This window comes from Castor canadensis, chromosome 14 (assembly GCF_047511655.1).
Source record: "Castor canadensis chromosome 14, mCasCan1.hap1v2, whole genome shotgun sequence".
Classification (NCBI taxonomy): Eukaryota; Metazoa; Chordata; class Mammalia; order Rodentia; family Castoridae; genus Castor; species Castor canadensis.
The window spans coordinates 3,160,289-3,181,865 of record NC_133399.1 but is presented as its reverse complement, the minus strand read 5'-3'; the positions used below and the strand labels follow the sequence as shown (position 1 = coordinate 3,181,865).

The 21,577-nt window shown below is 39.6% G+C and overlaps 1 protein-coding gene and 1 non-coding gene across 2 annotated transcripts in view; one reads left to right on the top strand and one right to left on the bottom strand.

Moving 5' to 3' along the window:
• The window catches only part of LOC109680894 (uncharacterized), an 85,181-nt gene extending 77,346 nt beyond the window's left edge, over nucleotides 1–7,835 (bottom strand). Inside the window, exon 1 of the mRNA XM_074053683.1 lies at nucleotides 7,711–7,835. The gene's annotated coding sequence lies outside the window, so the exon portion shown is untranslated. The remainder of the gene's footprint in view (nucleotides 1–7,710) is intronic.
• LOC141417029 (U6 spliceosomal RNA) lies at nucleotides 1,701–1,804 on the top strand. The gene has a single exon (XR_012441663.1). It is a non-coding gene; the product is annotated as a U6 spliceosomal RNA (small nuclear RNA).
• Nucleotides 7,836–21,577: the final 13,742 nt, after the last annotated feature.

The window sequence follows — 21,577 nt, the reverse complement described above, 5'->3', positions numbered from 1 at the left end:
ACTGTCTTTATTGAAGTATCGATTCCTTAGGCTTGTGCTGTAACCCCTGCATTTATTAAAGCTGATAATCTGTTTAGAATATTCTCTATATGTCCTTCTTAAAGAGGTGGTGAGACAGCTTACATGACAAAAGCAGAAATTATATATAGTGACCTTAAAAAGGCATGAAAAAAGTAGTAATTGACTGGATAAAAGTAAAGCTTAGTCATATTTAGAATACTCTAATGCTGTGAGGCAGAGTGTAAACATTTTTTAACTTCAGGCCTGGCAGAGTGACTCAAGTGGTGGGGTGCCTGCCTAGCAAATATGAAGCACCAAGTACTTCCCAAAGTTTTTTTCTTTTTTACTTCAGTGAAAAGCAAACATTAAAAACAAATGAACATATACTATTTCTTAATTAACGTAAAGAATAGAGAGATGTAAAGTATGACCGTAATAATTTCGAATGTGGAGTGGGAAGGAAATAAATTTCCTTTTATTCAACTAAAGCTAAGTTGTTTGCTAAATTTTGAATAGCCATAATATATTTTATGTAACCCTTATGGTAATTACATAGAAAACATTTGTGTTTTTTTTTTTAATTTTTATTTGGCAGTATGGGATTTGAACTCCTGGCTGCATGCTTGCTAGGCAGATGCTCTGTAACTTCAGGATTCCACCAGTGAAGAAATGATTTCTAATATAGACACAACAACAAAGAAAAACAAATGAAACCATACATATCAATAACACATAAAACACAGAGCATGTAAATATGATTGAAGGGAGGGATCAGTATCAGCACAAGTCATTACTAAATGTGAAGTTGGTGGACTGGACTAGCGCATCAGTGAATTATTAATACCTCTGAGACATGGAGCCAGAAAGATGGTGAAGTATTACCTTTCAAATTGGGCTATGATGGGAAGGCACTGAAGGTTCAGTAGTGGACAGCACCCTATACAAAGTAATTGAGGATCAGGAGAGAGGAAGAGGGAAAAAAAGCATAAGCCTGTGGCATCTACAGGATCAGGAGCAGACTTAAGTAATAGAGATCAAGAGCCTCACAAAATATGTAGTTCAGTTCCATGGAAAATAGACAAAAATATATGAACATCACAGTATGTACATAGTGCATACTGGGAGATAAAGACAGCCTTAGTGTGTAGCAAAAAGCAGGAGCTGAAATGAAAGAAAAAAAGACACTCAGGAAGCACAATGAACACTACTGTTAGTATTGAGTCTAAAGACACATGGACTCTTCACCATGATGCCACTAGGAAAGTTCTCTCCTCTTCTAGGCATTCAGTCAAGATGCAGAGGTGGCAGACCATATTGATAAGCTCCTGAGTCTGGAACCTTAGCATTGAAAGGTCCCTGCATTCTCCTATCTGACCTATCAAGGGTCAGCTGCTGATCCAGTGAGTGCTGGTTAGGAGTGCTGATCTAGCTACAGGGGAAAGGCCTCAAGAGAGATCAGGGCAGTGCTCCATGTGGTGGAAAACTGGCCAGATATGGAGGAGACAGAAGAAATCTCTGCCCATTTGGGTCATTGGAAGGGAAACATATTAAGGACAAATTCTCAAAAGTTGCATAAAATTAAATCCTGGTGGAAAATGTTGAAAACATATTTGAATTCAGTCAGAAATCCAACACAGATTTAAATCAAAGAAGAAACTCCTTATCAAATGATCTGATATGAATAAAACAGTCAGTATCATGTTCACTTAAGTAGCACATGTACTGAAAATGGAATGGTACAGAGAAGACTAACATGGCCCTGCACAAGGATGACATGAAAATTCCTGAAGCAGTACATATTTTTAAAAAAAGTTTCCTTGAAACTCAAACATAACAGAGTTATGTCTATCATATCTGTGAATGAAACCAAGCCAATGACAAGTGGCAACACATTTTCAAATGTCAATGGTTCCTACCACATCCCACATCATCTGCAGGAAGAACTGTGAAAGTTGTACCAGTTGAGAAAATGACTTTCTTTGCACAAAAGTCACATGATGATGGATTCACCAAATACTTACTTCAGTTCCGGGTCATCACACTCTCATTCACCATTTACATTCACAAATCACACAGTACTTCTGACACCTCATTGGAACTATTTTTTAAATTGAGAGTAGAACATGAACACCTAGATGGTATCTGGTTTCAACAACTGCCTGGTGTACACTGGGATTCTAGAACCACCCATTACAAATTCCTACTACTTGTTCCCATAAAACTAACACCAAGTGTCTTAAGACAGAATGATCTTATAAATGCACAAGAAAAGGTCCATGTCTACCTATAACTGGGAACTGTTATTGGGATAAACTTGAACAATTTAACTGTAAAAAGGAGTGTTCTGAACAAATTTACACCAACATCTTATGTAGGTAATGAATTTGCTTCTATTATAAAAATAATTATTTGCACATTTCTACAATTTTCATGATAGGGAACCTATAGGATGTAAAGTAAAATACACTCCCTGTGATAACTATGACTATTTTCATGTTTCTGCTATATTCCTTAGAGGGATCATACAGGATGATAGCCCAAAATACATGGCAATGTTCACATTGTAAAAATAGCACAAAATTTGCAGAAATTATGTGATAACGTAAAACTATGTGATTTGTGGAGAGCTAGCATTTCTTTAACACGAGTTGGGCAGTCATGGGGAAAATGAGACGAGTATACTCAAATTCAAGATACAGAGCACAAAATATTAAGATCTAGTTTTTGATTACTGTTAATATTTACAAGAACATTATTTTGGAGACAGTAATATAGCCTACTGCATGTGATTTCATGTTCTGGATGCTGAGACCTAATATACATATAGAAGAAGTAAACTGGAGTAACTTTAGAATATAGAACACTATGAATCCTGAGCATTCACGGTTTTTCCTGAATGAGGTCTTGTGTGAGCCACATAAAGTATATAGCCATGGATATCAAATGCCTATGTATTTGATGTATATGGAAAGATGAAACTTGAACATTTTAGAAATCACAGGGCTGGTGGAGGGCACAAGTAAGAAAGAGCCTCCCTATCAAGCATGGGGCCTTGAGTTCAAACCACAGGACCACTAAAAACAATAAACCAGAAATCATGATGAAATCCTGTTGCATATGATAGTGCAAATTTTCCTGAGAAAAAGGGAAACATGGTGACCAAACAGGAAAATGGAAAAACTGTGCATGAAGATCATATCATATCCTCTCTTCACACACAGGAACAAATAAGAACAAGTATGAAGAGACAGGGAAATGTGGATTGTCAGTCAAAAAGCACTGTAGGAGTTCCTCAGACTGTGTTTGCTGAAAAGCATGGACTCCATACTCAGTCCATGAATTAACTAAAAGCAGGAAAAAAAATGGCATCTCTCCATTTTCAATTAGTCTTTTCACTGAGCCATTCAAATTTCATCTTGAAATCCCTTTGGAATCTAGGAAGGAAAAGACAGATATTTTCTTCTTGACATGAAACCAAATCTACCCCCAAGAGTAGGCCCTCCTTTAGATGGACCATCCTCCAGGTAACAACTCAAGAACTTCTCCCAAAACTACAACTAACTTATAACAAGGAGACTACACCTGTGACTGAAACTGTTTAACTATGCACATCTTTGGTCCCTGCCCCCAGTTCTTTGCCTATTTAAATCTCAGGTCTGTAAATGCAGATGGTGAATATGAGCTCAGTGCTTATGCTGCCTCATCCCACAGCATATCCCTAGCTGTGTAATAATTCTCCTTTCCCTGCCTTCATCATGCTTCTTTTTTTGAAATTGAAGGGTAATTGGCTGGACCTAGAATGTGCAATCTGAGGAGCTTAGGCCCTGGGTCCAAAGTTCTATTTTCAGAATGAGAATATTGATTGCTGAAAAATCTCAGGCAGTGGACTCATATCACAGAGCCTTTCTTGGGACTGTCTAAAGTAGAATCAAAGGATTTTAGGCAAGCATGATGAATAAACAGCAAAGTGGAAATAATATGCACAAAGAAGTTAATACCAGTACAGACTTAGAAATCATCAAAAGACTATATAGCAATTATGAAGAAGGACAGACAAGAAGTTCAATGAAACCATCATTATAAGTGTTCAACAGAGGACAAGAACAAGAAGGACAAAGAATTAACATGAAAATGATTAAAATTATGCAGCAAGAAGGGAAAGAAAACACTTTGAAGACTGTATCACCAGTATCTGAATTTTGTAAATCATTGTAAGTTCTCTAGAGAGAAACAAAAACATATGAGCTAAGAACTTAGATCACAAGAAATAAAAACTGTGTGAAGAAATTAAAAAATGAACAAAAATTCTTTATTTTCTTCCTCACTACTGGTATTCAAGAAAAACATTGGCTTAAAGTCACTGAAAGTGAACTGTGGACTAGGTGATACCTTGTAATAGGAAAAATAGTAAGAAAAGTCATATATGGGTTGAAGAACAATAGTGGGGAACATACCAACATGCCTGCCCTGTCCATGAAGCAGCACATCTTCATCTGAAATGCATTTAGCTTACTTAGAAAAGGATTTTACGTTTGGGAAATTACGAACAAAACATTTTACACATACTTGTATCATAAAGCAGGACAGAAACTGTGATAATATAATTAATAAAGGACTGCACCTGTCAGACTGGCTCAAGTGGTATAGTGCATGCCTCAGCAATCACAAGACCCTAAATAATAAATAAGTAAACAGGTACATAAAGGATTTCAGAAAGACTGTACTACACCAGCTAAATGCACAGCACATCATTTTGCTGAATTTATAATAAGCATCAGACCTTCAAATTAATAGAAGAACACCATTTACACAGAACAAAGGGATAGCAAAAGAAGAATGACAGGCAGAGAGGAAGGTATGAGATGGGGGCGAGAATAACATAAAGGAAGAATTCAGAAAAATACTCAACATCACAGGTCGTCAGTATAGTACAAGCAGTATATAATGAAGCTGTTTAATGCTAAATGAACAAGTGTACTAAATTAGAACATTCCATATATTGGCAAATCACAGAATAAGCAAACATCCATAAAAGTTCAGATAAATTCATACACTATTAAACGTCCCTATGAAATTTAAATTATCCATACTATAAAGAGCGCCAATCTCACAACCCCCACCCTAAAAGAATATTCTGCTAACAGTGTAGAACACTAGGGCAACTTTACATAATGAAAATGAACAAAATCTTTTGGGTCAACCTCACCACAAGGATTGTGGTGGGCTTTATGGGCTAGTCTTTGTGAAAGATCTATTGCTCCAGAAACTGTTCTCATGCACTCACTTTAAGGTGAGGGAAATACTCAGAGTCATCTTCTAACATCCTGTGACCTTAGTGAACTGTCTTAATCTTCCTCAATGTACACTGAGATGTGTTAATTGCAATGCAGAAACTTTCTGATCTCTTCCACCACTGTAGGTTTACTTAATATACCCACATGGTTTATGCCTAACTGCTATCTATGAAGTCTATTCTATATATATATATTCAATATATACTCTTTCCTTAATAAGCCATGCTTCACTTTTGCTCAACTCCAGTTCCTTGCCTGAATTCCTCTCACAAAAGACATAAGCACCAAGAATGGGCACTCTGGTAACATTAGCAAACATTCCCCCAAAGACCTCAAATGTTATGATTTGTGCTGTATTTCTTTGTCATCATGATAACAAATATGTGGTGTTACCAACACCAACCAACTTTCAAACACCAACTAATTATCTTTCAATTCAAATCTTACACCATCCAGACTTAGCACACCCCCTCCAACTTCTGGGCAGTGGGAAACAGACAACAAGCCATAGCACATTTGCTATGTCTGGTCACACTGGTGTCCTTCCTTAAGTCATAGAGCAGTACCACCCTGAGACAAGTAATTAGAATAAATGCAAACATTGCCTCAATGGGGCTTAGTAAAACAACCAAATACACTCCTATTGCTGCAGAAAATTCACGGATTTCAGAATCTCTGTGCTAGAAATCCACGTGGGCAAAAATTTTTAACTTATACTACACACCCACATCACCTTCCAAATGCACCAACTTTTTGCCCCCTCAGGAAAAACATAAAGGTGTTCTTCTCTGAGTCTGGGCCTCCCAGCAGTGTCTTCACTGGCACAAAATACACGCTGTTTAACCATCTACCTCAACACAAAAGGAAAATGGTGGAATGATAAATTATGAAGTTGTAACACTCATAAATATCTGCAAGTAACCCACACTTCCAATCATTCTGCACTACAAGCACAGAACCAACACTCTTCCCATTACCCCTTTTGCAAACTCAGACATTCCCCCACACACTTTCCAAATGCCCATTTTTTGCATCAAAAATGGTTATGAAGTAATCATTGCAAATATCTTCAAAATGATTTGTTAATAGTTGTAAGGTGAATTTCACAAATCTGATCCTGAGTCATCCAACAAATCACACATCAGTGTCACCATAAGATCATGAAGAACCCAGGTCCCTGTGGTTCATGCCTGTAATCCTAGCTGCTCAGGAGACAGAGATCAGGAAGGTCTTGGTTCAAAGCCTTCCTAGCAAAAAGTTCTTGAGACCTTATCAAAAAAAAAAAAAAAAAAAACCCATCAAAAAAAATGCTAGTGCAGTCACTGAAGTGGTAAGAGCACTTGCCTAGCAATCATGAGGCCCTGAGTTCAAATCCAGTACAGACAAAAAAAAGACCACAAAGATCCTTGCACTGGTAGCCCCTCCCTGTAAAACTATGTATTTGGGAGACTGATTAGGATGACAGAGAAGGTCAGCTAAGAAAAATATTTTAGGAGACCCCATCTCCAAAATATCCAGACCAAAACAGACTAGAGACATGGATCAAGCATTTCAGCACTGCTCTGTAAATGCAAAACTATTATTGTAAACCTAAGTCTCCCAAAATAGAGCAAGAAACAAGTAAACAAGACCAAGATGATCACAGGAGAAAACTGTTCTTGCCAATCTCCATGTCTGTGCACTCACAATTTATTTCTTCTCCTGTTCTCTTCTCTCTTTGAGAGCAAATAGCCTTTCTGCCTTGAGATGCCTACATACCTTACTTTCGGGGCTTTCCCCCTAGTATAAATCTCTTAAACTCATGGTCTAAGTTAATCAGCATTTCATTATAAAACAATATTCTAAGAGACAAGCTGTGGAAAATTAACAGTTAAGTGAGGAAGGGCAAAAAGTGTCCCCTCCACTCAGAATCCAATCATGTGCACGTGTGGATTCGCATTTCCAAAGAATCTGACAATGTGCAGGATTTGTGGAAATTTAGGGACTTCTTGGAGTACTAAGAAGCACTGGTTTTAGAACACAAGCATAGAGTTTAGCCAAGGCTTCCGTTGAACCTGAAGGACTCAAAGGGAAGCCACGAACGAGTAAGGAGTTTGGAGACTCTGCACAGGAGCGCCCTGTCCCGGACCAAAGTCCGTAAGTACTCGGGAGACTCCAAGCCACCTCAGTCTGCGGGACAGGAATTTGCAGAATCTCCCAGCAGGGCAGTGGGCTGGGATGAAGTTGCCTCACAAGGACACAGGGCAGGGTTCAAGGATACCGATCCTACCACCCTCCAGTCGTCAGCAGACCTAAGGCCACAGCCATTTGATCAGGTCACAGACCCAGAACGGACTGGGCCCAGTCAAAACCACTGCAGATTAAAGATACAAAAATCCCTCCACCCAGCACTGCAGATGCCCAGCCGCCTTCTCACCATTTCCCGCTCTGACGCGTCCACGTGACGTCCCTGTGGCCCTGCAGTCAGAAGATTTCACACAGCTGCTGAGCTGTAAAGCCTGAGCAATGTCCCTCCAGCAGGCGCATGGCAAATATGGCGATGATAAGAGGCATCGTGAATCGCCTAACACCGTCGCTCCTCATTGGACGGGAGGTGCAGGCGATTGAACAGCCGCTCTGATTGGCTACTGCACACAGGGCCCACCCCCAAGCCCTTGAGTGATGGGAAGTGGAGTGGGGAGGGGATGCTAAACTGGTGAGTTGAAGATGAAAGAATCCAGCAGCCCTTGCCAATCAGACTTCCTCTGTTGGAGGTATATTTTACTTTGTCAGACAATCACATTCAGCAGAACTTGTCCTGGCCCTCTGGGCCGAGCGCCTGCTTCTTGTACTCTCTGTGACCTTCTTGCTTACTCCTCCTGAAAATGGTACAAGAGGTTTACCCAGAGAATTCTAGACTCAATATTCCGTGGAGAAAATTCATCATGTCTGTTAAGGAGAGGAGACTCAGGTAGGCTAGGACACACGAAATTGACGTAGGGCTGATGCTCAAACTCTGGAAACTGGAAGGAAGCAGATGGCCAGGGATTTCTCATACCTCGTGTTTCAATCTAATCATTTGCACGCAAGAAAATAAAAATACATTGCCAAAAAAAGTAATTTACTTTTTTCATGTACGGACCCCAACTCCAATAGAACCAGATAAAATAGACTGGAGATGTGTTTCAAGCAGCTGAGCACCTGCCCTGTAAATGCAAAGCTATGAGTTCAAACTTCAGTGCCCAAAAATAAAACAAGGAAATAAACAAGATAATCATAGGAGAAAACTGATTTTGCCAATCTTCACGTCTGTCTAACCCCAAATTCTTTCTTCTACTGTTTTCTTCTTTATTTGAGAGCAAATCACCTTTCTACATTTCCAAGGAATCTTACAATGTGCAGAATTATGGAAATTTAGGGACTTACTGGCAGCACTAAGAAGCACTGGATTTAGGAAACGGAGCATAGAGTTTAGCCCATGTTTTGGTAGAACCTGAAGGACTCAAAGCAAAGCAAGGTCACAGTAAGGATTTAGGGGCACTGCACAGCAGCGCCCTGGCCCAGCACAAACTCCATAAGTACTGGGTGGCATCCTCAGCCACCTCAGTCAGCCAGATAGGGATTTGCAGGCAGAAAACTCCCAGCAGGGCTGCGGGCTGGGGTTAAGTCACCTCACAGGGATATAGGACTGTGTTCAAGGCCCCAGTGCACTGCCACCCACCAGGCGGCAGCGGACTAAGACCCCAACAGTGTGATGAGAGCACAGTCTCCTGAATGGACAGGACCCAGTCAAAACCACCACTGCTTCTGGTTCCAACAGTCCTTCCACCCAGCACTGCAGATGCCTAGCCACCCTCTCACCATTTCCCTCTTCTGATGCTTCCAGGTGACTTCCCTATGGTCATGCAGTCAGAAGATTTCACACAGCTGCTGGATCTGTGTAACATGACAAGTCTCCCAGCAGCAGACACATGGCAAATATGGGGATAATGTGGTAGGCAACATAGGCCTCCTAGCACTATCTCCAGAGTAGCAAATATTACAGACGTTAGCCACCAGTCCCTGGCTAAAGATCTCATTTAATTGTGCTTTCCCTGCATTCCATTTTGTTTTCACTATTAGGATATCAAATTTTTTTTTACTATTTTTTATTTGTTATGTTCTTTTACTTTGCAATGTATATTTGCAGTTTATGTTAATGCAGTTTTTTCTTTTGTTTCGTGTGTGTGCGCGCGTGTGTGTGTGTGTGTGTGTGTTTGTGTGTGTGTGTGTGTTTGTATTACTATGGGTTTAGCCTGAGACCTTATAATTGCTAGGAGAGCTGTCAGTGGTGAGTTACATCCCTACCGATTTTTATTTTGAGACAGAGTCTCACTAAACAACTCTGACTGGCATCCAAATGATAATCTTTTTTGCAACATCCTCCCCAGTGGCTGGGATTTTAATTGTGTAGCAACACAAAAGACTCTTTCATCCACATTTTTGTGATTCTGACATTTGAACTTGGGCCTAGCACTTCCTCATCAGGCACATCAAAGGCCTTCAATACACTTTCAAATAACATTACAAAGGTTCAGGATCAATGCATGTATCATGGAATGCTCCAGAGTCTTCCCTTCCATACCATATTCAGTTTCTGTCATTCATCATTTCTTCTCAGCAACTGTAAGTACCCTGTACTTATGTTTATCGATGATAACAGCTGTGAATAATGATTTTGCAGTCTGGAGGCATGGCTCAAGTGTTAGATCATGTGACTAGCAAATTTGAATCCCTAACTTTAAACCCCAGTATGCCCAAGGAAGAGAAAGAATTTAGTGTATCTTCACTTATGGGATCTTTATTTCTAACCACCTTTTCCTTCTCTCCAAAAAGTCACTGGAATTTTTGCAATCCTGATGTACATATGATATATTCTGCAAATAATATCAATTTTCATTCTCTCATACAGAATGAATAATGACAATTGCTTTAGGAAGAGGTATGGAACCACAGAGAGCTGCCAAAAAAGAAGATTCTCAAAATCCAAGTCATCTCTTAAATGTGAGGAGGAGGTGTGGCTTAAGCAATAGAGCACCTGCTTAACAAGTGCAAAGCCCTGAGTTCAAAACCTGATTCCACCAAAAAATGTGTAATACATCTTTTTGGTAGCATTAAAAAGATACTGAAAATTTTTAATTATAAGATGATTTTTGAAAAGGTTGGCAAAAATGAAGTGCCTGAAATTACAGTTCAAGATGCAATGCAAATAAAGGGAGTTTGTTTTGTAAATTTGATGATGTGAGTCCAAGGATAACATTGTAATTCAGAAATATCCTAGTGTGTGCTGGGTTGTGGTGGCACGGGCCTGTCAACTCATCTACTCAGGAGACAAAGGTTCGTAGGCTCATGGTTGGAGACCAACCTGGGCAAAAAGTTAATGCAACATCATCTCAGACAATAACTCTGTATGGTGGTATTTGCAAATAATGCCACCTACATGGGAGTTTCTGTGGAAAGATTAGAGTATGAAGCAGCCATGGTCAACATGGGAGACCCTACATGAAAAATAACTAAAAAAGCACTGAATAACTTTGGGGCATGGCTTGAGCTCCAAATGCCAATGTGCATGGTCAAAAATGTGTGACTGAGCCTGTCAGAATAGAGCAAAAGAGGGAAGGATGTTTTCCTTGGGACCTTGTCACAGACTTCAGCTACTGGTGGGGAGTTGGGTGGGGGTAGAGGAGTGTACATGTGGGGAGCAGTAGGGGTTTTTCTGGAACAGCCTCAGGGTTTTCCCTGCTTGACACAGTGCTCCAGGGTGGTCAGTGAACAAGGGGTGCCATCATCTATGTTTCTGGGCAGTCTGCTAATAAAATCCCTTCTTGTCTAATGAAGAAAAATAAAGAAAAACAAAGAAATATGGACTATATTCTCTATATTATTGACAACAAAAATTCTGTGTCACACACAATGATAAGAAAACACATTTTCATGAGTCTAAATGGAGTCCCACAATGATGACTAGAGTGATTCCTGAAAGGGATTCCTAAAGAGGATCAGTGCCTACTGATATCACAAAAACCTAAGGAATTATCTCATAGAATCCATCAAGCCCTTCTCACCACTTCTCCTATTGAAAAGCAAAAATCCTCTCTCCTCTTATTCAAAAAATTGACCAGAGAGAATATTTCACTTTAGACATTTTAAGGTGGTAACGTTAAGAAACTGTAAATGCCTAAGTCCATTTAATGTTGCTTTGCAAATCACTGACATTCTTTGATTTTTTTCCATGTGTATTTAGTTTGGTCTCACTCCAGAATATCTACCCACATCAAACAAAAGCACTGTGGAGAAAACACTTGCCTGACAAGCAGACTTACAACCTCAAAAAGGAGAGAACGCTCAACCTCATGCATGTGTGGTTCATCTGTTCTCAATTACTCTGCAGCTTCACAGTGTCAACACTCCTCAGTTCATCCCAGCCATTGCTTTCTATAAATTTATATTAGTTAAGGTGCATGCAATATATAGCTCTGAACATGGTGTATCTTTGTGAATATTCCATTTGCTGTTGAAAAGATTCTTATTCTGCAGTTTGGGGCTAGTAAATTCTATGACAATACTTGTATCCATTTGGTTGATGAGGTTTTTGAGTTAAACATTACTGTATGTCTTCCACCTTGACTTAGTGTTCAAAGATAACGTTTGGTGTGATTGGGATTTTAAGTTAGAGTTTATGCTACTTCATCATTTCCCTTATCAGCTATTGTACATACCAGCATTAGAATAGCACAACATATCAGTGACATTTGATCTATTAAGAAATGCACAGAATTGGTAACATTAGAGGTCTAAGTAAACCTCCCAAATTATGGTAGAACACTAAGTGGTAGGTGATAAGGATTTACATTGCACACTGTATACAATGGCATATATATATTTGAGGAAGTATATAAAAGAATAAGTCCCATGGCAATTATTTCAACAATGCCAGTGGAGGAGATTACAGGAACATGATTGGGGAGAAGGCAAGTGTGATGTGGTAAAAGCAAACAATGGAGGCCCTGACAGGAATCAGATGTCCACAACCAAAATTAAATCAATGTTGAAAAGAATTTTCGTAACTAAAAAAAAATTTGTCCAGGTGGGCATGGCTTCTTATGTAATACTATCTACTCAGGAAGTAGAGAACAGCAAGATCAGCAGTTCAAAGTCAGTCCCAGGCAAATACATCTGAGATCTTTTCTCAAAAATACCTAACATAAAAACAGGGGTGACAGAGGGCTCAAGTTGTAGAGCACATGCATACCAAGCATGAGGCCCTGAGTTCAAACCCAAGTATCACAAAAAAATTGAATGAACATTCATATAATTCTATTTGGGTACATTGAAAATATATGTATCTGAGGATAGGGTTAGGAGATCAGTGGAAGAGCACATGCCTGGTAGATACATACCCTGCGTTTCATTCATGACATCAAAATTTTTCTTTTGCTTTGCATATTGACCCTTGGAAGTACTTGAAAAACAGAGGCAGGAGGATCATGAGTTCAAGGACAACAGGACTACATAGTGAATCCCTATTTTAAATATACATGTACATGAGGCTGAGACTAAAACTCAGTGATACAGTACTTGCTTACCCTGCCAAAGACCTTGAGTTCTATCTCAGTACAAAAAAATGCACATGCATTCACACTGTTTGGTGTAGTAAGGATGAGCAGAGTCACAGCAGCACAGGCAAGAAGGGCCTATGAGGGTTCTCAACCTCAGCACTAGTAACATTTTAGGCTGGATATTTCCTTGTGGGGGACATCCTGAGCATTGCATGATGCTTAGCAATTTCCTTGGCGTCCACCCACTGAATATTATTAATCTACTGCCTATTTCATGTCATGACGTCAGAAAATCTCTTCAAACGCATCCTACTATTCCCTAAACTCTAGGAGCACTGACAGAAGAAAAATTGCTGAGAGAGCAGCTGCAGTTAGACATAGGCAGACCAAATTAGAAGGCACAGAGAATGGGCAAAGGACCCAAGGAGACTCCCAAGCTGGAGGACTGTCTTCTCATCAGCCCTCCACCCTCACCTCAGGCTGTGTGACTCTACACACTATGTCCTTGTACCTTCTTTCCCATGGTCACTCTAAAGTTTGTCTGCCTTCCAAGAAGTGGTCCAAACTGACAGAGTCTCTACTACTTGATACTGTCTGATGTTACCTGAAGAAAGGTGGGAGATTAGATCAAGGGTCACCTTGAACTTTAGCTCTATGATTTGTCTTTTGTCCTCTTCTCCACAGGGTATCACCATGAACACTACACCAGCACACCCTGGACAGAGAAATGATTGGCTCCAGAGTCTGCAGAGGTCAGCAAAGACTTTGAGTCATTCAGGAATGTGGACTCCACTATCTCCTACAATACACACCAAAAGCTGTTTGCCTTTCACTTTCCCCAGGGAGACTTTAGCAACTGGCATGATGAGAAGCCCTCATTTCCAGGAAGACTGGGCCAAAAAGAGATTCCTTTAGTGCATGGGCTATAAGACAGGGGACAGGGAGTACAGACCTGGGGGAAAAGTCAGAAAGGTTCCCTGAATCAACACAATGTACTTTGTGAGTAGAAGATGGTTTCTCTTGAACAATATACATTTTCCATGTCTTCTCCACAGGTTCCACAGTCCTGGCTGTCTCTTCCATCAAATTCTACCCTATCATCCTATCCTGGTCAGTAAATCTGGCAAGAGTGATGTTACTTTATTCATTCAAATAACAAGGAAAAGCTACAAAACCTTCTTATCAATGGTGCTATGTTCCAAGGACTTGCTAGCAAATTCCTGAAAGAGTGGGTCATATTTAACCCTATAAATACTCTGCTTTCATGTATAGATATCTATGATAATTTTTTTAATTATGTTCATTAACAGTTTAGAACCAACATGTAATAATGAAACATAACTATTACACTAAACTACTTAAATTCACTTTGTGAATGGACTCCATGTCTCTTAATATATAGTAAACTGTACTTCACTCTCTATTTTGTGTGTGTGTGTGTGTGTGTGTGTGTGTTACTGGTGTTTGATCTCAGGGCCTACACCTTAAGTCACTCCATCAGCCTTTTTTAGTGGTGGGTTTTTCAAGATAGAGTGTTGTGAACTATTTGCTTGGGCTGGATTCCAACTGTGATCCTCATGATCTCTGCCACTGGAGTAGTTAGTAGTACAGGCATTGGGTCACTAGTGCCCATCAACTAAAGATCAAATGCAACTAATAGATGATAAAAACCTATACTAATAAAAGTTTGTGCATATGTTGTCAGTCTCTTTCAATATATCACATTATACTGTATTCACTTTTCTTCACCTTTGATAATATATTGAAGGAGGGAAGAGGGCCAGAAAAGAAGCAGGCAAGTCTGTGTGTGGTAACATAGCAAGGAGGAAGGGAGGTCCTAGCATGGAGATAAAACTTAGAGAATATGAAAGCAAAGGTCACTTAGCACTGAGGAAATGCCAGCCTATGAGATAGTATGTAACCGTATATGGATGAATCTTTGTTTCTTGCTTCTCTAACCTGTCTAGAATGGTATATAAGGAAAGGCCCCTTTGTTCTCAGGGGTGTGAATCCACTGAGTCATTGCTGGCATGGTAAATTGCTGGCAGGGGGTAACAAACATTGCTTCCTGAAAAAGCATTGGTGTCCCATTTCCCTGTTCTTCACTATCCCACACAGTACCACCAGACAGCATTCAAGTGATGTTATGAAGTGAGGTAAAAGATGGTGCCACACTTTGTGACATTATTGGCATGGAACATTCAAAATTTGATATTCAGGAATTTTCCATTTATAGTCATGCCATTGTAAACTAAAATAGCACAACGTAATCCTTTGGAAAACAGGTGTTATAAAAATTTCCAGTGAGATGTAAAAGAAATGTATGCCTCTGAATTGTGATAGCACCAACAGTAAGGAAGGACTCCACCAAGTACAGTCTGATGATTAATTGAGTTTATCAAGAGTTACAGAGAAAGTAGCCAACAACTTACAGGTAGCAATGACACCCTATAGCATTAGTGTTTTATGGCTCTATGTCTACAGTAGAATTAATGCAACCCTGACCTTGCAATGACACACTGCAGTGAAATAAGTGATTACAGACTCAGAGAACTCAGGCACAGTTAAAACTATTTTTTGGCAAACATATATGAGTACATGGAGTATTTGCACTTATAGGGGATGCTCCTGGTCTCAGGAAAGTATGGCTTTATTTATTTACTTATTTATTCATTGATTAGTGCTGGTTTTGATCTCAGGGCTTCTCAGTAGCTGGATAAGCATTCTCTCACTTGAGCCCCACCAGCCTTGTTGGCTTCAGCCTCATTACAAAGAAGACCTAAATGTTGCATTTCTGAAAGATGGAATTGCTCTGACTAGGATCCAGTGGACTGGACTTCTTACTGCAATCTTTCTTGATCCAACAATCTACCTCCTCAAAACACTGGTTCACAGTTTCTTCCAACAAAGTCCATGTAACCTGAAATTGACATATTTTCTGGGTAAAGTTTGTGCTTCAGATCTCATGCACCTAACTCATAAATTTCAGGCTATCTTATGCCCATGATGGCTATACAGCTGTTAAGGTCTCAGGGATCATCACCCTATTATGGATATACCATAGGAATTTTCAAATTTACATAGTAGTTTGTAAAACTTCAGGGCAAATAATTTTAAAATAAAGTACACAAATATTTACACCATGCAGTAATCTCTTCATTGTCTGTAAAACTTTATGTCTGTAGCATTATCTTTTTGTATACCTACTTATCATATATATGTAAAAAACAACACATACACAACAAAAGTGCAACAGAATCATCCATAAACTAAACTTACCCTAAATGTATTACTGTATTAACAGGTCTATGACAGTTCTGTAAGTATTGACATGTACAATCAGTGTCAAAAGTATTAAGAGACATTAAGACAAAACTAACCACTGTTAAAAATGAGCAATATACAATAGTTCTTTCTAAGTATAAAATAAGGCATGTTGATGGTCCTAACAAAAATTTTAAAGTAACAATCTATTTTGCTGTTAGTCACACTTTTTAGAGTTAAAATAAAATAAACCTGGTTTTTAGTGACACTTGGATCTTTCAGGGTAATTTGAATTGTCTTGTAGTTCCCTATATCATGTCCATTCTGAAGGTGGATTCCTTGGTACGTTCCTTTTCTACAATAAATATAAAATCACATTTTTCAAGTCCCAAGATTAACAATCTCAAACCCTCTTTCTTCAAGCCTCCTGATGTTGACATTCATTCCGTTCTGATCTAGTAAGTATATTGTATTCAGATAACATTGCATAGTTCTTCTAATGAATGTTCTATACATTGTGCATTATCATGAGTGTCAGAATGAAGCTCTTTCATGTAAAAAAGAAGTGAGATGAGTGAAAAATTTCCCTCACTTCTTTGAAACATAGGTTTTCTGTTCATTCTCAATATGGAATTTCTTTTATTTATTTATTTATTTTTGTGAGTAATGTGGTTGAACACAGGAACTTGTACTTCCCCAGCCAGGCTCTAACATTTGAGTCAGGTTTCATGGTCTTCAGTGCTATTACTTTTCAGGTAGGGTCTCCCATTTTGCCCATGGCTGCCTCAGGCAATAATCTTTCCACTGATGCCTCCCATGTGGCTGGAATTATAAGCAGATACCACCATACAGAGTTAGTGACTTACATGAGGTGCATCCCAATCTTTGTCTCCTGAGTAAATGAGATGACAGGCATGAGCCACCAATAACCAGCACAGAATATGATATTTCTGAATGAGAATCTTATCCTTGGTGCACTATCATCAAAATTTACACAAGCAAACACCATTTCTTTGCATTGCACAAAGGATTATGATTTCAGGCATTTCCTTTTTGTCATCCTTTACAAAATCATCTTATAATTGATTCTCTTCAGTATTTCTTTAATACTACCAACTAAGACATATTTCACACTTTTTGGTGGGGTTGGTGTTTGAGCTCACATCTTTGCATTTGCAAACCTGGTTCTATATTGCTTGAGCCATACCTCCAGTACACACCTCCTCCTCACAGCTAAGAGATGACTTGGAGTTTGAGACTCTTCTCTTTAGGCAGCTCTCAGTGGTTTCACAACTCTACTGAAAGCAATTGAAATTATTCATTCTGAACAAGAAAATGAAAACTGAGTAATATTTACAGACTATATCACATGGACACCAGCATAGCAAAAATTTCAGTGAGTGTTTGGAGGATGGAAAGGTGGTTAGAAATGAAGACCACACAAAGAGTGCTAAAAAGAATAAAATGAAGATACACTCCCTTAGGAATACTGGTGTTTGAAGTTATGGATGCACATTTGCTGGTCACATGATCTAACACTTAACCCATGCCTCCTGACTCAAAAATCAATTATTCAAATTTGTTATCACATATAAATGTCTAAAATGAAATATTTCAACATTATCTGGGTCCTTACAGTTGCTGAGAAGGAGATGATGAATGAGAGCAACTAAATATGAGATGGGAGGGAGGACTTGAGCATTCCAAGATACCTGCATTGACCCTGATACCATGTAATGTTGTTTGAAAGTGGATATCAGGCCTTTGGTGTGCCTGTCTAGGAAGTGCTAGGTCTGAGTTCAAATGTCAGAATCACCAAAAAGTAGATAACTACATTGTGGTGCTCAGCTATTGGGAAGGATGTTGCACAGAGATTATCAACTGGATGACAGCCAGGACCATTTAGTGAGATTGTGTCTCAAAATAAAAAGTCTTATGGATGCAGCACACCACTAGGAAGCTTGCCTAGCAATTACAGGGCCTTGAGCCAAACACACACACACAAACACACACACATACAAACAGAGGAGACAAGTGAAGGAAAGTGCATAAAAAAACTTCAAATATCCATTACAAAGTTTAGAAAAGTAAAAAATAAAAAATTGGAAAAAAACTGTATTTGATAGTCTAACAGTAAAAATAAAATGGAATACAGGGAAAACACAATTAAAACAAGAATTTAGAGCCAGGGACTGGTGTTTCCACCTGTAATCTTAGCTACTTTGGGGGCAGAGATTAGGAGGATACAATTCAAAGTTATCCTAGGTAATTTCATTTTGCCAGACCCTTTCTCAAAAATACCCAACACATAAAAGGGCTGGTGCAGAGGTTAAATTGGTAATGTCTGCCTAGCAAGCATGAAACCCTTACTTCAAACACCAGTACTGCAAAAAAAATCTACTCAAAATGTAAATTGGGGCACAGGATGAGTAAAGACAAGTCAGCATTAGATTAAGGGATATTATAAGAGACATTAGGACTGCATGATGTTAAATCAGTCAGTTGCCCATGAAGATATAAAAGTCTTTAACAGGAATGAACATAAGCAGTGTCACAAATTACAAGAAAGTAAAAGCTTGTAAGACTGCAAGGAAAATCATCAATCAACAATGTCCTTTGAATTTTGCACCTCACCTCTGTCTCAGACTTGTAATTCTTGAGTAGTACCAAGCAATTTTCATATGGAGAAAAATCAGTGAATGTCAGGCTTTTTAGGAAGCAACATTTAAATCAAACTATGCTTTTATAGTCTCTTTACAGTTAGCACCTTCAAGAGTCTGAAGTGAAGGGAAGGGAGGTACTTTTCCATAGGAAGAGGGTAGAAAAGCTTGGTAGACTACAACAGTTAAATCCTGAGGTTTCTATGATAATCACTAGGGACTTATGCAATTTCGTGCTCCCTCTCAGGAATCACGGTAGTCTTCATGATGAGAAATCTGTTTAAACTTGTGAAAGTGGATTTTTCTTGTGATCTTGGGCAACACAGCATCCTTATCAGAGGTTGTACACAGTACACTTTTCATTCTTTCATACTTCCCAATCAGGCACTTTTCTACTTGAGACTAGTCTTGTTTTTATTCATCTTGAATCTTTGGTGAAATATAATTGCCATATAACTTCTATTCTCCATCCATGAAATATATCTTGTTGATAATTTGGTTTCATTTTCTTATGTGAAAATGGTTAGATTGAAACATGAGGTGTGAGAAATCCCTGGCCATCTGCTTCATTCCAGTTTGCAGAGTTTGACCATCTTCCATGCTTTGACTTCTTGTTTCCTAGCCTTCTTAAGTCTCCCCTCATTAACTGTCCTTATGACTTTTCTCCATGGGTTACTGAGGCTGGGATTTTTGAGAAAACCTATTGTCCCATTTTCAGGAGGAGAATGCAAGAAGGTTTCAGTGAGTATGATAAGAGGCAGGGGCAAGATCTAGAGGGCCAGGACAAGTTCTGCTGAATGTAATTATCCCACAAACTAAAACAGATCTGCAACAAAGGAAGCCTGATTTGGCAAGGGCTGCAGGATTCTGACATTTTGATCTCTCTCATTCAACACACCACAACCTCCCAGCCCCCTGTCACTCAAGGGCTTGGGGGTTGGGCTCTGCACACATTAGCCAATCAAAGCAGCTGTTTAATCGTCTGCACCCCCCCCCCTTCCAGTGAGGAATGCCAGATGTTGCCTACCATATTATCCTATATTTGCCATGGGTCTGCTCGAGAGTTGTCAGATTACCCAGCTCCAGCAGCTGTGTGAAATATTCTGCCTGCAGGACCATAGAGAGGTCACCTGGACACATCAGAAGCAGGAAATGGTGAGATGGTGGCTGGGCATCTGCAGTGCTGGGCTGAGGGACTGTTGGATCCAGAAGCAGCGGTGGTTTTGACTGGGCCTTGCCTGTTCTGGGTCTGCTCTCTGATCATTCTGCCAGGGCCTTAGGTCCGCTGCCATATGGAGGGTGACAGTGGGCCAGGAGCCTTGAACCCCGTCCTGTGTCCCTGTGAGGTGACATGATCCCAGCACACAGCCCTGCTAGGAGACTCTGCCTGCAAATCCTTGTCCCGCAGTCTTAGGTGGCTGGGGAGACTCCCGAGTATTTATGGAATTTGTGCAGGGACAGGGCGTTCCTGTACAGTGTCTCCACAACTCCTTACTGCTTCCTGGCTTCCCTTTGAGTCCTTCAGGTTCAGTGGAAGCATGGGCTATACTCTATGTCCTGTCCCCTCAATCTAGTGCTTCTCAAAGCTGCCACTAAGTCCCTAAATTTCCATGAATCCCGCACATTGCCAGGCTCATTGGAAATGCAGATCCCCATGTGCACGTGGTTGGCTTCTGAGTGGAGGGGACACTTTTTGCCCTTCCTAATGTAACAGTGAATTGTCCACAGGTGTTTTAGAACATTGTCTTATAAAGAAATGCTGATTAATTTAGACCATGACTTTAAAGTTATTATTCTAGGGGGAACGCCCCTTGTAATCTCAATGCAGAAATAGGATTAACTCTCAAAGACAGGAGAAAACAGAAGAAGGAATTTGGAGGCAGAGAGACAGGGAGATTGGTTAAGTCATGTTTCTCCTGTGATCATTTTGGTCTTGTTTGTTTCTTTGTAGGCTGATTTTTTTGGGGGGAGGACTTAGATTGAACTCAGAGCCTTGCATTTGCAGAGAAGGCACTGAACCACTTTAACCATAGCTCCAGTCTATTTTGCTCTAATTATTTTGGAGATCAGGTCTTGTAATTTTCTGAGCTGATCTTGACCGTTATCTTTGTCATCTCAGTCTCCCCATTACCTAGGTTTACAGGGAGGAGAGACAAATGCTAGAATCTTTGTGATCTCTTTGTTGGTTTTTGAACTCAGGGCCTCACCCTTGCTAGACATGTGCCCTTACCAATTGAGTGACTCCACTAGCCCTTTTCTGTGATGGGTTTTTTGAGATAGGGTCTCAAGAACTATTTGCTAGGCCTGGCTTTGAACCTACATCCTCTTGATCTCTGCCTCCTGAGTAGCTAGGATTACAGGTGTGAACCATGGGGAGCACACATTCTTGGTGATTTCTTGTGATTTTTTTTTCATTGTGGAGGGAGGACATGTTAATAATAGAAAGACAGATAGGACAAAATGTGATTCTTTTATCTAATTGTTGACATAGTGATATTGGAATATGTTTGTCACCTCCTCATGAAATTTTGACTGTGAAATTTCCAATGCAATGACTTTGGGAAATAGATTCTTCCCCAAGACAGAACCTATGTAAACATTTTACATTTCCAATTTGATAATTTACTGTGAAACCCCTACTATCAAAGCAGACAGGGATTTTTCTCTTAATGTCACTGAGAGATCCTGGTAGGGGTTTTAATAGATTAAAGTAATAGATACTGATAAAGCCAGTTCCCTGGAAGTTTGGATTTCAACCTTGATTTCTCTCTGTCTTCAGTCT